This window comes from Cervus canadensis, chromosome 14 (genome assembly GCF_019320065.1).
Source record: "Cervus canadensis isolate Bull #8, Minnesota chromosome 14, ASM1932006v1, whole genome shotgun sequence".
Lineage (NCBI taxonomy): Eukaryota > Metazoa > Chordata > Mammalia > Artiodactyla > Cervidae > Cervus > Cervus canadensis.
The window spans coordinates 45,517,578-45,534,918 of NC_057399.1; positions in this window are offsets into that span (position 1 = coordinate 45,517,578).

Genomic DNA, 17,341 nt, shown 5'->3' on the forward strand with positions numbered 1-17,341 from the left:
AAATAAAGTTTGCTCACGGGCTTGTGAAAAAAAGCCAAATGTCGAATGACAGCCAGATTCTACTACAGAGCGAAGAGAGTTTAGAAATTAGTCGCAATCCCTGAAGCTGAAAGCTGCAGCATGTTGTGTTTGGTTTGGGCCTTTTTTCTTCTGTAGAAAGAGGAAAGTGTAAAGAGCCGGTGGGATTGGCTCTGTGCCCTGGGTGTCATTACTCATTGAATAATGGGGAAAATGAGTGCCAAACCTATGGGGAGGAGGGGAGAGGGGGGACGCCACACAGACCTCAGCTCAGGGTTTTAAAGAAAGGGGGGAAAATAGAGCCATGAAAGAAAGTAAAGCAGTGGTATTGTCCTTCAGGTCGTTACTAGGGGGATCAGGCTGTTTGTTTCACCTGATGCAAAACAAAATATCCTGCAACTCTTAAGTGTATATTTGGGGAGTTAACAGTACATAGGGATAGGTGAGTTCTCCTGGATCATTTCACTAGACCCCCTTTGGATGCCTCTCTGTTCATTCTTTCTTAAAATAGACCACCTTCCTTCTGACAGCGTGGCATACCCCTCTGCCACGTGAGTTTGCTCCCTTTCTTTATAGGCATGGCCCTGGAGGCCTGATAGCAGGAGCTCTTTTGAATGTTGAAGGGCACAAACTTTAATCTAAAAAAAAAAAAAAATTGTAGGTGTCAAGTACACAGGGCTCTGGACTTGTGGGATGTGAGCAGTACAGCTTGGTTTATAAATTTCTGTCCCAAGCTTTGAAGAGTTTGGAAAACACTTTTCAGGCCTCCAACAAAACAAGAGATTTTCCAGGCTCTCTCTTGCGCGCTCTCTCTCACTTTTTCCCTCTCTATCTCTCCCCATCCCTTTCTCCCTCTCTCCCTGCCTCCATCCCTTCCTCTCTCTTCTTCTTGCACCAAATATTTGTTTGACCGGAAAACAAGAGAGAACAAAAACCAATTAATAAACAAAACCTCAAGCCTCAATAATAAATCCTTTTAGAAATTTCTGAATACCCAGTTAAGAATCACTTTGAATGTTTAGTTCTTTTATGATGCTTTTGTTGAGCTGCGCAGAAAGAATGTCAAGGCTGAGCTCTGGAGAAAGGCGCTTGGCACGGACCACTAAAGGTCTGCTGCCAGCCAGCGTGGGAAGGACACGGGTTCTGGGTGAAGCCGTCATCCACTCAGTGTCCAGGGAAAATTATTGCCATTGTAATCGCACACTGAGGAGCTTAAAAACCAGAACAATGAAATCAGGGCCAAATGTCACAACTGCCAGGGAGAAAAGGGAAAGAATTATAAAGGTCATGACCTACCTTTCAAATTTTTTACTTTCAAACTCCCTAAAAAAGAATTTAGAAAAATTGCCTACTAGAGGCATATTTTTAAAGTAATATTGAACATTTGTCACTGTAAGTTAAAATCATTGCAAAGGCTGTCCCTCTAGAGAATTATAAATATTGTCAATTGTAGCCATTTCTACTGGAATCTTAACACTATACCAATTAGACACTTATAATTAGCCATTACAAATATGTACTGGACATTAGAGTTCATGTTATCTTAATACATTTTATGATTGAAAGTTTTCCTCCTTTAACATTTCAAAATAAAAAAGGACCAAATTATGATCACCAGCAAAAGGAAAACTAAGCCAAAAAGAAAGATGTGTATAAAATGAAACAATTTTTGTTGAATTTTCCGTGTTCGCAAGTCTCTAGGTTTGAAAAATGTCTTTCTGGGTGATATTATTTCAGTTATTATCAGTGTTCAAACAATAATACACATAATATAAATTTTGATAAGTAATGTGCTTTATTAATAATACTTCTCTAGATATATGATTCTTTTCTCGTTTCCTAAGTAGTCTGTCAGGGGATAAACATTACTTATTGCCAGAATGAGACAGGGTTGCTCCTAAATCCTATTTCTTTTTTAAAAAAAGTATATCAGTGTATATTTATATATTTAAAACTTAAGTGTCTACCAGTAACTCTTCTAGGCTGTGGGGATACAAGTGTGAACAAAACAGATAATAATCCCTTCTTTCTGGGCTCACATTCTAGTGAAGGGTGGCAGAAAATACAAAACTAAGTAAGCAAAACTATGTATCACGTGAGATGATGAGAAGTGCTATGAAATAACAGAACAGAAGAAGTATATTAATTGCCAAGAGCTGAGTGGAGGGAAAGCTACAGTATTCTAAATATGGTCGTGGGAGGTTCAGATTAGGAAGGTGACCCTGGAACAAAGATCTGAAACAGAAAGAACAAGCCATGTATTGATTGGGGGAGTTGGGGACAGGGACATGATGGGAAGTGGGGAGGATGCAGGGAAGTGATCTTTTTAGGCAGAATGAAAAGCAAGTACAAAAGCTTGAGGTGGTACCATTTTCTCGCAGGTTTCATGACTAAGAGGCCAAAACAAGGAGGCCAATGCAGCTAGAGTGGAAGGATGGAGGATTAATAGGCGATAAGAATAGGAAGGCATTAAATCATATTTCTAATTTCACCATTATTTATATAAATGCTAAAAAGCATTGATTACATAAAGGGAATGAATTTGAGAGTTGAAGGGACAGATTTTGTAATAATGTAACTCAGTTCTTTGAACTCCTTCTGAGTTACATGCCAAAAAATCACTTAGTGATTACTCATCAAAATTTCTATTTAATAATTTATCAATTATTAATAATAGCTCAGTTATATCACTTAAAAGCAAAGAATTATAAATAGCTTGACCAGCAAAATGATTTGTAATGCAATCATTAGAGCCACTTACCTTCTCTGTTTCTGGTTAACCAAGATGTATCAATTAACCATACCTGCTACTCTTTCTCTTTGAGGCACTTTGTTTAATTTAATATATTCAGGAAAAATTGGGAACATTGAAATATAGCCAATTAACTGTGCATGAGAGCATGCAAAGTCACTTCAGTCATGTCCAACTCTTTGTGACCCTATGGACTGTAGCCTGCCAGGCTCCTCTGTCCGTGGGATTCTCCAAGCAAGAATACTGAAGTGGGTTGCCATGCCCTCCTTCAGAGGATCTTCCCGACCCAGGTATCAAACAGAGGTCTCTATGTCTCCTGCATTGGCTGTGGGTTCTTTATCACTAGCACAACCTGAGAAGCCCCAACTTACTGTCCCTTTGCCAATATGTCTTGATAAAATGGTATTATCACATCCCATATTTTAAATAGACTTTTGTCAAAAACTTGAAATTGTGAAACACATCTGATAAAGAACTTATGTTTGGAATGTATCAATATAAGAACCTCTCACAACTCAGTGAGAAACAACCCCCCCAAAGTTGGACAAATGCTCTAAACAGACATTTCACTAGAGAATGGGGAAAGGTGGCAAGTTGTCACATGGAAAGATGTTCAGTATCATTCATCATTAGGGAAAAGCATATTAAAAGCATAATGATCTACTACTTAATACCCTGTGGAATGACTAACATCTTAAAATTTGACAATACCAAATGCTACAGGATGCAGAGAAACTGAAACTCTTATATTGTGGGAATGCAAAAAGGGACCACCACTTTGGACAACAGTTTGGCAGTTGGTTATATTAATAACACGAACTTACCATAAAACGCAACAATCTCCTTCCTAGGCAGTTACATGAGAAATGAATTATATGTACAGGGATGTTTGTAGCAGTTTTATTCATAATCACTAAATACTAAAAACAACCCAAATGGTCAACAACCAGTGAATAGATAAGCAAACTATAGTACATTCATACAATGGATGCATAGTCAGCAAAATAAAGTAGGGAGAAGGTTAACTACAAAGGGAACTTCATGGAGTGATGGAAATAATCTTGATTGTCATGATGTTTAGGCAACTGTATTATTTGTCTAAACTCATAGAACTGTATACCTAAAATGGATGAATTTTACTGTATACAAATTACACCTCAATAAACCTGATGTTTAAAAAACACAAATGCATTTTGTAGCTGCAGATTTCATGCCCTCAATTAATGGGAAAAATATTTGTCATGTACCTTAATAAGCAAAATCAGAAAAGATCTTACTTCATTTTTAATGAAAATGGATATGTTAATACTTAATTGCATGAAAATGATATCACTTTTTAATTCTAAGAAGACAGATTCATACATATATTCATTCATACATAGATACATGTATACATGCATATGGTAAAGAGTTTCCTGTGACCTGGATTAAAATAAGTCAGTGTCCCGTTAATATTCCTTACCAGAGTCTCTCTGTGTTGCTCTCATGCATGCCCTCTGGGATGATTCATTCTTTGATAATAGTTGGAGAATGGAAGAGGCAGTAACAATTGAATGAAAGTTGTTATCTCTCCCACTGCCCACTCTATCTGGATTCAGAATGGTTTTACATAGACCCAAATATTCTGTTCCTAAAGCCATGCTTTGTCTTTACAGAAAATTGCATAAAACAAAGGAAGACAGGAACTCTACTGTGGGTTGATAAGGCCTTAATTAAAGGAGGCTCCTCTGAAACAAATATTTTGAATCATTGTTTTGTTCAGTGCCCCTAGTTTTGGGATACTAGGCCAGTGTAAGTTTCAGGTACTTTTGAAAACCAAAAACATGTTTTCAAATTGGAGACTGGGATAGAAAGCCATCAGAACACTACAACTGCATGTGCAATGTCCCACAGTTTCAATTTTAGGGAAAAAATCTATATAGAAGTTAAGAATGTGGAGAGTCCTCCCCTTGAAACAATCATGTTTGTGTATTCCTCGGAAAGGCTTTGGGTGCCCTCATGCATACCTCAGTATGAAGATCATAGTAGTGCATCAGTTTTTATGGCAAGAGAATCTGCTCTCATTTTATATATATATATTTTGTCTGCTCTCATTTATATATATATAAAATTTTAACCTAGCTCACCATCAGTTTAGAGATGGTTTTATGTCTGTAATTTCCTATTTGATTTTATACCTGTAAGATCAAATACTATTTAAATGAGGCTCTTCATGTGTACCTACATTATGGTGATATGAATGGGTAGGAAAGAGGACTTATGTTACTGAAATCATTATTTGAGCAACTTTAAGAAAAGCTTATTGCCACTTACATAAGTAATAACTTAAAATTCATATGACTCAAACAGCTCTTGTGTAAATATATTTGTTTATCTTGCTACCCCAGAAATGAAATCTTATAATTTTCAGCTCCATGTGGTATTAATTTACTGTATCTGAACTTTTCATTTTATTGCATGTAATTCTCCTTCAAGTCTGAAGAGGCTGGAGGCCAAAGATTTGATGTAAATGTCTCAAATATGCCCTAGATGTATGCACCTTTCACTGTTTTCACTCCGTCAACTCAGGCTCACGCTTCATGCTTCCAGTTCAAGAATCTAGAGAACAGAGTTCTAATTCAGTCTTCTCTCTCATTATTTCTGGTTCTGGTTTTCCTACTAGTTTGTAGACTATTCCCCATTTTTTAAAAAAACAGAGTCAGAACAAAAGAGAATTTAAGATTTCATTGTGTTTTCATAAAATAATTGATTTATATTAAAAAAATGAAATGATTACTGGTGAGCAAATAAGAAAAAGCAATGGCAAATTTATGCAAAATCAACCACATTGACTTTAAAGATACCTATGAGTTTTTTTGGACCTCATAAGCTTTCTACCTTTTAGTATTGTTTCAAACATGGACATAAGAACGAAGTAGAATTTTGTGTTTTACCTGTTTCAGTGATGCTGCCATTTTTCTGTTTATATAACTCATAGGAGTGTGTGTGTGTATGTGTGTTATCTCTATGCCTGATTAATTAGGATTTTTATTAATCACTGCTTATGGATCTGTGAAATTTATACTATATTGAAAACTGTTTAATCCATCAAGTTAAAATGACTGTTCTTTGCAAAGTAAGCTTTAGGTATGAGAAATTTAATATGGAACCTGATAGCCTCCTACTTATAACATTATGATTTCCTTTCAGTGTTTTACTGCTTGCTTATAAAAACATTTTTTGTTAAAACAGAATAGTGCATTCATAGTCACGATTGTATACAGGTACAAGTTGTTCACTTTTCTCAAACATTTGGAAGAAATACAAACAAAAACCATATGTTTTAAATATTCCACAGAATACCTTTCTCCCATTTGTTCCTATGTTGCAAACTTTTTTTAAGCTGGTACTATTCCTGTGACATACCACTAACTCTCCAGTTTTACGACAAGTATCCCTATATATATTCATAAATGCATTTTTCACTTAAATGTGACTTTTAAAACTAAACATTAAACTCCCAATTTAAGAAAAATCTATAGAGCAGTCATACATACAGGTCTCCAAGTCTCTTCAGCAGCTTATAAGATGCTAGGCAAATCTGAACAGGCATCTAGTCTACTCTCCTTCTTCAGACAAAGTGTTCTTCAGCTGATCCAAGCAGATGAGAATATAATTGATTTTTTAAAACCATGATTTTTAAGCATTTTTAGGCATGAACACAATCTAATAAAAGTTACAAATCCTCTTCCCAGGGGGAAAAAAAAAATGTACATGTGCATACGTATACCCACAGCATTTTACGTTGAACTTGGCAAGGATCACCAAACCCATCCATGTGAAAGGGGTCAAAATAGTCTCTATTTTAAAGAAAGAGACCCAACATTCTTGCTAGGTAACTCACTCTGTTTTGGATAGTTTATAATCCAAAAATTCTTATCTCTAACTAAAAGCCCTCCCATTTCAACTTGTTCTCTTCATAAAGGTCATAAAGAACAATTAGTCACCATTACCTTTCATATTCTTGAAGGCCATATTAAGCCTTGGATATGTCTTCACCAAGATAAATAATCTTAGCTAAGCAATTCCAGTTTGGCTATACCTTTTCTCAGAGGCCTCATTATTCAATTCTTAATCATCTTTGTTGACTTCCTCTGAATAGTCTTCAAATTTTCCATACTCCCCTGAGATTACTGAGCCTATACCTATTCTCAGACTGTGGTGAAGATCAGCCTAAGAGGCCTTCGTGCTTAACAAACCCACTGTCCTGAGTTTGGTGGGTACATGCTTTTCCTGCCATGTTGGAAATCCCACCTTAACAAGTTGCTGCGAATTTCATCCGTGATACTTTTGATTGCTCAGTCGGCTAGATTTCCCTTTGGGGATACATGATAACTCTTCATCACGCAAGCTGCACTGTTCAGGCGTGCCATTTCCAGAACTCCAGGGGTATCATTAACAGCTTGTGCAGTGGTAAGTGGAGGCCCTTCCCTTAGTACTAATGGATTCATTTAAAATAAGCATCTCTGAACAACTTTTACTACCTAGATTTCTTTTCTTCAGTTAATACATCTCTGTTTCACTTTCTTTTCCATTCAAAAGATTTTTAAAATAATGGCTTACTAAATATCAGTGCTTACACCTACTTGCTTTAATCTCCCTGGAAACTCTTCGCTACCTCCTTGTTCATTGAGACATTGGTTCAAAGGTCAGTCAGTGATCAGTGAAATTCTGAAGTTCTGCACCCCAACTTCACCATGAGGTCACTTCTGTTTTTCTTTATCATAGCAATTATCACTATCTGAAATTATCCTGTTCCTTTATTTGCTTAATATTTTTTCATACCTATCCCCCTGACTAGAGTAGGCACTGTAAAATCATGCATCTTATTTGCCTGTCTCATTCATCCTGTAGTATCTGAAACAGTCCCTGACATACCCTGCACCTCCAGTAAACATGTATTTTGGGTGGTTTTCAATATAAACTGTCTCATCCCCTATTTGTCACACTTCACAGTCTTTAAATGCCATGTCCTTATGAAAAATCTTTATTTTTCCACATACTTTATGTACATAATTACTTATTATTTTAGAGTGCTGTGGCCATCCAGTTATTGAGCTCACTTTGAGGTTTTACTTTTTTAAAAAACAGCAAAAAATGTTTTGATAAAAGGAGGTGGGAATACTGCCTCATTACTTAAAATCAGATTACATGAAAACAAATTCTGATAGACATACACCTAGAAGAAAAGAGGACTTTCTAGATGAGGCATCTCCACTGCTGGAATACCCCTCCCCGCCCACCAGAAGCTGCTAGGGGTTCTGAGGAATCCCTTAGACAGAAATAGAGAGTGCCAAAGGAGGAAGAGGAGTGGGAGAAAGCTATAGTGCCTCTCCTTTTCCTCAGGACGAAGAACAAATTCCCATTTTCACTTTTCTGTGTGAATGTTATGCTTCCATCAAGTTGTTTTAAAAAATCCTTTGGCTGACCTAATCCCTGTTTTAATTACAGGCACAATTACACTTAGGCATAAGCAACATCCACCATCGACCAGAGCCAAAAGAGGGGATGTGCCTGTGTGTCCAGTCAGATCCTTTAGGTGGAAGACGTTGGTCTGTGACCTTGGCTTCTAGTGTTTAAAATCAGTGGGTCAGTTGGGTGCTTCTTTCCTCTGAGGAGAGAAATCCTTCTATGCAAACCCTGCCTCTTTTCCATGATTGCCAATGATGCCCATGAGATCTTCAGGATTTCCTAGAAGTAATTATATAGAGTATGAAGGGACTTCAAAAGGCTGTTTCCATTTCCATAGTTTTCAAACTACTTTCAATGTTTCCTACTGGAAGAAATACACTGTACATGGTCACCTAGTATGCATATGCCTACACTGAAACCTGCACGCACACATACACACACACACCCACACACACACACCCACCCCTCTGAAATTAAAGTTTCACCAAATAATGCTTACTCTCAGTACAGGAGATGTACTTAATATTTTCTATTCTACTTTGACCTACTTCTTTTTTGCCTTTTATTTTTATTTTTTTGCCTTTTATTTTTAATGCTGGTTGTTACACACTAAATTGATTTCATGACTTACTAGTGTGTTACTACCTCCAGCTGAAAACCCATGCTTTCACCATTCTGCAGTAAGGGCAAACATGAAATCTGATCACCGTACATAGTTTGGCCTTAACCTTTCATGACATTTGGTGTCTTCTTTTCCTGGGGCATCAATTCCCGAACTCAATGATGGTTCACGTTAGGCTCTCCTCAGCTTATTTCAGATTTCCAGAGCATCCTTAAAAGAGAAAGACTTTATCAAGGCTTAATATCTTATGAACAAGACTTGAGCCAGAATATGCTGAAGCAGTCTTCATTCAATGACAATGGAAATTCTGAGTGAATTACAAAGACGCTGCTTCCTCATGGGTGTTTTTTGTTTGTTCTTATTTAATCCAGAGTCATAAAATTTTAGAGCTGGAAGAGACTTTAGCAAATCTAGTCCAATCCTTTGATTTTAGGACTAAAACTTTTCCCATGCCCATTCTGAGGAGCTCAGAGCATGAGTCTCATTCCCTTATCAACAATATTTTTAAAAAACAGTTATTTACTGCCATGAGCAGATATATTTTAAGCAAATAGACTTTTTATGTTTTAAGAAAACAAAGGACTAAATTTTGGGGGTATTATAGAAATATTAGAAATAATCACAGAACTGTAGAGGCCATACTGTCACATTCTTGAGACAGTAATCTTCTGGGCCTGGATTTTCTGTTATTTAGACCTTCAACAAATATTATTTAAGAATGTAGTAGCTGAACTCAAGCAGCTTATATTATCATGAAATATAAAATGCTTGTTTTCTACACTACAAATTATGGTATCCAAGAATTCAGACATCATAAATAATATATCCTTTGTACTTCTTTGATCAGACTTTATTAGTTTTTTATTGGACATATTTGCTCTACTACTCTGGATCCTTGTTTCTTGGCATGGACTTACACCTTTTGACTTTACGTCCTCTGTTGCACTTTGGATCCTACCTCGCTAGCTATTTTATTCATTGATTCAATAAATATGTATTGACTACCTTAGATATGTCAAGCATATTCTAGACACTGAAGTTGCAGAAGTCAATAGGAAAAACCAAGTCTTTGCACTTAGAGAATTTACATACCGGGGGTGGGGGGCCCATGATGAGTAGAGAAATCCCCCCTCACCCCCCATATCTGACTTAATTCATCAGACTCTTTAGGGAAGTATTGAATGGCATCAAAATTTTTAAAAAATTCCCAGATCTCCAACAGAACTAAGGAGACGAATATTTAAGAAGTTGAGTTCATTGGGTTATCTAAAAAGTTGTGAGCTCTTTAGCCCACGTGGCTGAGTGTTTTGAAGAGCAATCCCTGCATATGAGTCTCTCTGTTTGATTTTGACCCCTACAGGAATGATATTATTAACCAACAGTAATTGACAAAGAGACAAAAGGATGGAAGAGAGTGCCAGAAGGAATGTGGGAGGATATCAGGCTGTAGGGGAAGAACACATTCTGAAAATGGAAAAGCAAGCAAGTATCATATTCTAGCTTTGCCAAGAATATTTTTGGAGTCATGACTAGACATACTAACGAGGAAAGCTACTAAACCTCCCAACTCTGATAGAGTTGGATCTAGCAGAAGTGGGGAAACTGCTGGCCCTCTCCTTCTAGAATCGCATTGTTTTGATGTTCTGACTCAAGTCTTGAGCATGACATTTCATGATTGACTAAGCCATGGAGCAACCACACCCTATTCTTGGCAAAAGTATACATCATATTACATTACAAGGATAGCACAATGGAAAGTTTTAAAAATAATCAATAAACACCGTATCTTATTTGTAAATCTTGTCAAGATTTTCAAGGACTTGCCTAGCTCCCTGACGAAACCTCTTTTTGTTTGGGGAATAAGATGCGGCACGCAGAGTTACTGCTTCAAAAATAAGCTCCTTTTCAGTTTTAACTTCTTCAGCCCTAACCAAGGGGGGACTCTCCTATTTAGCGGTAAAAGTAGATCCAGGTTTTACCGCTGGAGAGAGTCCAGGGCAAAGTGAAGCAGACGGTTGTGAAGAATTATTTATGGCAGATTTTGTGATGCCTGTGTCGTACTTTGATTTAATAGGGGGGAAAATGAAATCTGAAGCAGAGTGAATTCAATTTCCAAATTTTACTAGGTGTACATGCCGGTTTTACACCAGGGTACTATCGCTACCCCCAGCTTCTCTTCATGGCTTTCATTCTTTGCAGAAGTAAACTCTTCCTTAAAAAGACCTGTGAAAATACTGCATTGAATCATCCACAAAAGTCTTCAGAATAACACTTTGAAATCTTGACAGGGAACCTATTCAGCTATAAGACACATGGTAGGTTACATCCTTATCATGATAAACAAACTCACATTTCAGTGGAAATTACCCTCCAAAAGGAGAAATAAATACAGAGTCCTAAAGTTAATGGCAACACAGATCACTTTTGCCAGTTGTTCCTAAAAACTTGGTATTGGCCCATGAGTGGTAATATTGGCCATTTAAAGATTTCAAACATTGTCATTTTGCAATGAGAATGAAATACTTGTTTTCACTCTAATTTTTAGGAAGTATGACTTTTAAAATATTTTATTTTCCTGTATTTTCCAAAAAATGGCATAACAAGCAAACTAAATGTTTTTGATAAGAAAGATAATACATGAATGTGCAGGTTTTAATAAGTAGTGGTATCAAATTTTGTTAACTGTAAGATTTTAACCTATATTAAAATATATTATTATTGATAAAAATAATTTTCTCTTTAATTTGGAGAACAAATTATGTCATTTTGGATCTTATCACTCAGTCAGTGTGTGCTCAGTCGTGTCCGACTCTTTGTGACCCCCCTGGACTGTAGCCTGCCAGGCTCCTCTGTCCCTGGGATTCTCCAGGCAAGAATACTGGAGAGGGTTCCCATGTCCTCCTCCAGGGGATCTTCCCAATCCAGGGATCAAACTCATCTCTTGTTTCTCCTGCATTGACAGGCAGATTCTTTTCCACTGTGCCACCTGGGAAGTCTTGGTTCTTATACCATTACTATAGATGTGTTTAGTGTATCATTTTTGTTTATATGTAAGGGCATCCCTGGTGGCTCAGAGAGTGAAGAATCTGCCTGCAATGCAGGACACTTGAGTTCGATTCCTGGATTGGGACAACCTCCTGGAGAAGGAAATGGCAATTCACTCCAGTATTCTTGCCTGGAGAATTCCATGGACAGAGGAGCCTAAAGAGCTGCAGTCCATGGGGTTGCAAAGAGTCAGACACGACTGAATGACTAACACACACACCCAAGGTAGATGTAGATTAATTTCCCTTGCATTTTTATTAATCTACCAAACAACTATAATTATTAAACTGGTGTCCTAGAACAAAACTTAAAGAAGAAATTGCATTTATTTGCAAAACAACGAGCTGTTTATCTTAACCTGTCAAACACAGATCTCAGGCTTGAGAGGAGAGAGAAATAGAACAAGATGCTGGAACACAAGAATAGTCTTTTAAAATATATATATATATATATTTAATTGGGTACAGATACTTTACAATGTGTTAGTTTTTACTATACAGCAAAGTGAATCAGTTGTACGTCTAAACATACCCCTCTCTGGACTTCCTTCCCCACCACCATCCCACCTATCTGGGTTACCACAGAGCTCTGAGCTGAGCTCCCTGCAGGTTCCCATTTGCTGTATATTTTACGTATGGTAGTATATATACTTCAAGCCTAGTCTCCCAATTCATCACACTCCCCCTTACCCCTCCTCATGTCCATGTGTCCATTCTCTACATCTGCGTCTCTATTCTTGCCCTGCAAATAGTTCACCTGTACCATTTTTCTAAATTCCACATATATGCATTAATATATGATATTTGTGTTTCTGTTTCTGACTGACTTCACTCCGTATGACAGACTCTGAGCTCATCCTTGTCTCTACAAATGACCCAGAATCATTGCTTTTTATGGCTGAGTAACATTCCATAGTCTTTACGTACCACATCTTTATCCCTTCATCTGTTGATGGACATTTAGGTTGCTTCCATGTCCTGGCTATTGTAAATAGTGATGCAGTGAATATTGGGATGCACATGTCGCCCTGAATTATGGTTTTGTTGAATACATTTATTTATTCAATAAGTACTTATTGAACTCTTATTATGTGCTAGACCCTGTACTAGATACTAGGATATGGTGGTTAACAAAACCAGCAAGGTTCCTGCCCTTATGGGACTTACAGTCTAATAAGGAAGAGAAAGACATTCAAATTGTAATCACACAAATAAATATAACTACAAATAAATAACTGTGAACTATGATAGATGCTGTGTAAGAAGCAAGAAGAGACAATTTAGATGGCCAGATATAGGAAGGCCGCTCTGTGGAACTTTTAAGATGAAAATGAGGCATTCAAGAAGCAGCAGGAAGAGTGCCCTGGGAGCCCAACCTCATTTACATTCAAACTGAGAGAACCAAATCTAAGCAATGTGAACACTTAGACCACAGACTACTTCCCTAATATTTGCTTTCCTTTATAGTGAAGGTGACATTTTGAAATAGCTTTGTAAAGCTTGTGCTTGCTTTGTTTTTTGAACTCATAGGAAACTTAATCATCAGGCATGGTTTACCATAACCATTATCACATTGAGTTCCAGTTATCTGGTACAAGGCTTCCCTGGTGGCTCAGTGGTAAAGAATCTGCCAGCAATGCTGGAGACCTTGGTTCGATCCCTGAGTCAGGAAGATCTCCTGGAGGAGGACATGGCAGCGCACTCCAATATTCTTGCCTGGAGAATTCCATGGACAGAGGAGCCTGGTGGGCTACAGTTCATGGGGTTGCAAAGAGTTGGACATGACATAACAACATTATTTGGCACGAGAATTTGGTATTTACATCAGAGCTTTAATCGGGATTGGTTTCACACAGGTAAATTACTTTTTATATTCCTTTTTCTCTTCTTTAAAAACTTTTATTGTAGTAAATATATATTGCCTAAAATTCACCATTTTAGCCACTTTAAAAGCATCGTCCTATAGCATTTGTTGTTTGTTGTTGTTTAGTCGTGTCCCACTCTTCTGCAACCCTATGGACTGTAGCCTACCAGGCTCTTCTGTCCGTGGGATTTCCCAGGCAAGAATACTGAAGTGATTGCCATTTCCTTCTAGAGGGGATCTTCCTGACTCAGTGATTGAACCTGCCTCTCCTGCATTACAGGCAAATGCTTTACTACTGAACCACCAAGGAAGCCCTCCTGTAGCGTTAAGTACATTCAAATTATTATGCAATTGTTACCACCGTTCATCTCCAGAAATTTTTTAATTTTCTGCAACTGAAACTCTATACCGTCATACAATATTAATTTCTCCACTTCATCCACCACCTCCCTCCTCCCAGCAACCACCATTCAACTTTATGAATTTGACCGCTCTATGTACCTCATACAAGTGGAATCATACATGTTCTCAACGTTTATCCTTTTTGTAGCTTGTGTCAAATTTCCTTCATTTTTATGGCTGCATAACATTTCATTGTATGTAGATAGTATGTATGTATGTAGATGCGGTGGAAAGAATATTTCATTTATCCATTTATCCTGGGTTGCTTCTACCTCTTAACCTATTGTGAATAAGACTGCTATGAACATAGGTGTGTGTATAAATGTTTGAGTCTCTGTGTTCACTTCTTTTGGGTACATATCTAGAAACAGAATTGCTGAGTCTTATAGTAATTCTGTATTTACTTTTTTGAGGAATCAAACTTGTGCCTTTTGAATTCATACATTCAGCAAATATTTTTCTGACTCTTCCTGTGTGCCAAGTAGCCATACTGAAGTTGGGAATGAACTATGATGACACAGACATTGCCTTCAAGGCTTACAGTCTAATGTTTGAGTAATTTTTTGTTCTTTCTTTTGATGGTGATGATGATTTTCAGTTGACTCATTGACTCTCTCCTGGTCTTCTTGAACTGGTAATATATTTGTACAATGTATAGCAAGAGTACCCTCGTGACTCCAAGTTTCACTAACTTGAGGCTCTGAGCAAGTGAGTCAACCTTAGCCAGATGGAAACAGTACATCACCCAGTAAATCAGGTGATTCGGAACCTAGCCAACAATTCCCCTATATACATTATGTGTAATAAGTAGCTTGAAAAGAAAATCAGTTCAGCTAAATCCAAAATTTGATTAATAGAACCTGCACAAATGAAATTGTAGTACTGTTTCATTTATTCTACTAAGGTATTAAATTTGATTTGGGGAAACTATTTTTTCCATTGAATGGCATTATACTCATGGAAGTAACATATAAGAAAGAATAATCCAGTTTGAGGAAGTTTCTTTATACAACTTTAAAGTTTCTCTAAATAACAAAGATAACAAAAGTTAGACTTTAGCAAAGGTAGGAGAGGCTTGAAAGCCTAAAAGCTCATGTCAGTAACAAAAATGAGTTTATTCACCTTAAGGGTAAGGAAAACAGTGTTTTTATCAGCACAAAATCACTCTTATTCTACCATCTCCTTCAGAGTGCTGCATAGCCAGCTTCCATTTTAAAATTACAGAGTTTTATTTCGTGTGTTTATGCCCAATCTTCTTCTAAACACATTGAAAAGTTGTTTAGAGTAAAATTGCAGTGCAAAGAGAAAAAAAAAAAAAAACCACTTACATAAAATATTAAAAAGTAGGAAAATCAAGGAAAAAAGAGTCAGGGGGTTTAAAAAAAAATAAGTGGAGGAAAGATTTAGCCCCTAAGCTCAAATTTTTATTTTGAGCTTCCTAGTAGCTAAAGCAAAGATGGAAACTCAGGGAGTTATATAACTCTCGTAATCTAAAAAAAAAACCTACCAGCCTGTCAAAGACATGCTTTTTGTATTTGACCATTATGTGCTGAGAATTTGCCATAGGAATTCTTATATAATTGAGCTACAAAAGCAAAATTGTCCTAGATAAGTTTACAAGATCTCAAGAGCATTTTGCATACACACATTTCTATGTTGACCATTTTTCAAAGCCAGGGGCATAATGCTTATTCAGAGATCTATTAAGGCAGTTCTGCAAGAGGCCAGTATGAAATGGACCAGGCTTGTAGATTTCTGATGGTCTAAGCTGACAGAGGACTATATAGCTTGGCCTATATTTATTTGATAGTTTTGTATAGTCCTGCAACCCATAAATTATGTAAGAACATACAGGTTGGATTAAACACATTCTCTCATAGAAGTTTGGAGGTAGGCAGTCCAGGAGCATTGTAATCTTGCAGAGTATCAGGCAGCCAGGGCCTTTTCTCATGTTTATCATATCCACTCCAAGGTTATCTTAGTCCAAGATGGCTGCTCCAGCCTTCACATCGTCATTCCAACCACAAAAAGGAGGAACGAGTGAAGCAGGAAATGCTCTTTTCTTTAAGGACATTACTTGGAATTGTACCCATGACTTACACCTCCATCTCTTTAATGAGAATGTTGTCACGGTCCCAGAGAGCTGCAAGAGAGGCTCAGAAATGCCACTTTTCTGGGTGATGATGTATGTTCATTATCAAAGCAGAAAAGAGAATGGCAGATATTAGGAGACAGGTGATATTTCTGCCACAGATAGGTTATTTAAAATATCCTTTCCCAAAAAAAAAAATAAAATAAAATAAAATATCCTTTCCCTTTAAATGCAGGATAGTTTAAAAGCCAAGCTGACAAGAACAGAAAGTAAATGCGTAGGATTACCATAACTATTCTGCTTGCAAAGGCATTCTATTTATGATGCTACTGACAAGAGCTTTTCTATCTCAGTACAAGTGATAGAAAGTGGCGGGGCAAAGAAGAAGTGGGCAAGGGGACAAAGGAAAGACATATAATAAAATACCAAAACAAAAAACTTAAGACTGTGTGACCATTTTGACTAGAATATACCTCTCTAGGATAGAGGCTTCCCAGGTGGTGCAGTGGTAAAGAATCCGCCTGTGGATGCAGGAGACCCAGGTTCCATCCCTGGGTTGGGAAGATCCCCTGGAGTAGGAAATGGTAACCCATGCCAGTGTTCTTGCCTAGAAAATCCCATGGACAGAGGAGCCTAGCGGGCTACGTTCCATGTGGTCAGTCAGTCAGTCAGTTTAGTCGCTCAGTAGTGTCCGACTCTTTGCGACCCCATGAATCGCAGCACGCCAGGCCTCCCTGTCCATCACAAACTCCTGGAGTTTACTCAGACTCATGCCCATCGAGTCGGTGATGCCATTAGACCATGACAAAACCTCCCGGTCATGTGCCTTGGACCTCATTGCCTCTTCGCACATCCGAAATGTGCCCCCCTTGCTATTCCTCCTCAGAGTGCTCTCAGGTGACATGTAGCAATGCTCTTGGTGGCATTAAATGCAAGAAACCTCCAGGCTAGAACTTGTGTCCCTTCCAGATGCTTCCAGAGGCTTCCATGATTGGCTCCCACTCTACAGTCATATCTAAGGAGAGGGGTTTTCCCCTTTATCCTTAGAACCCTGACTACTAGTTTCTGTGCTGAGAAACTGATACTGGATTTTAAC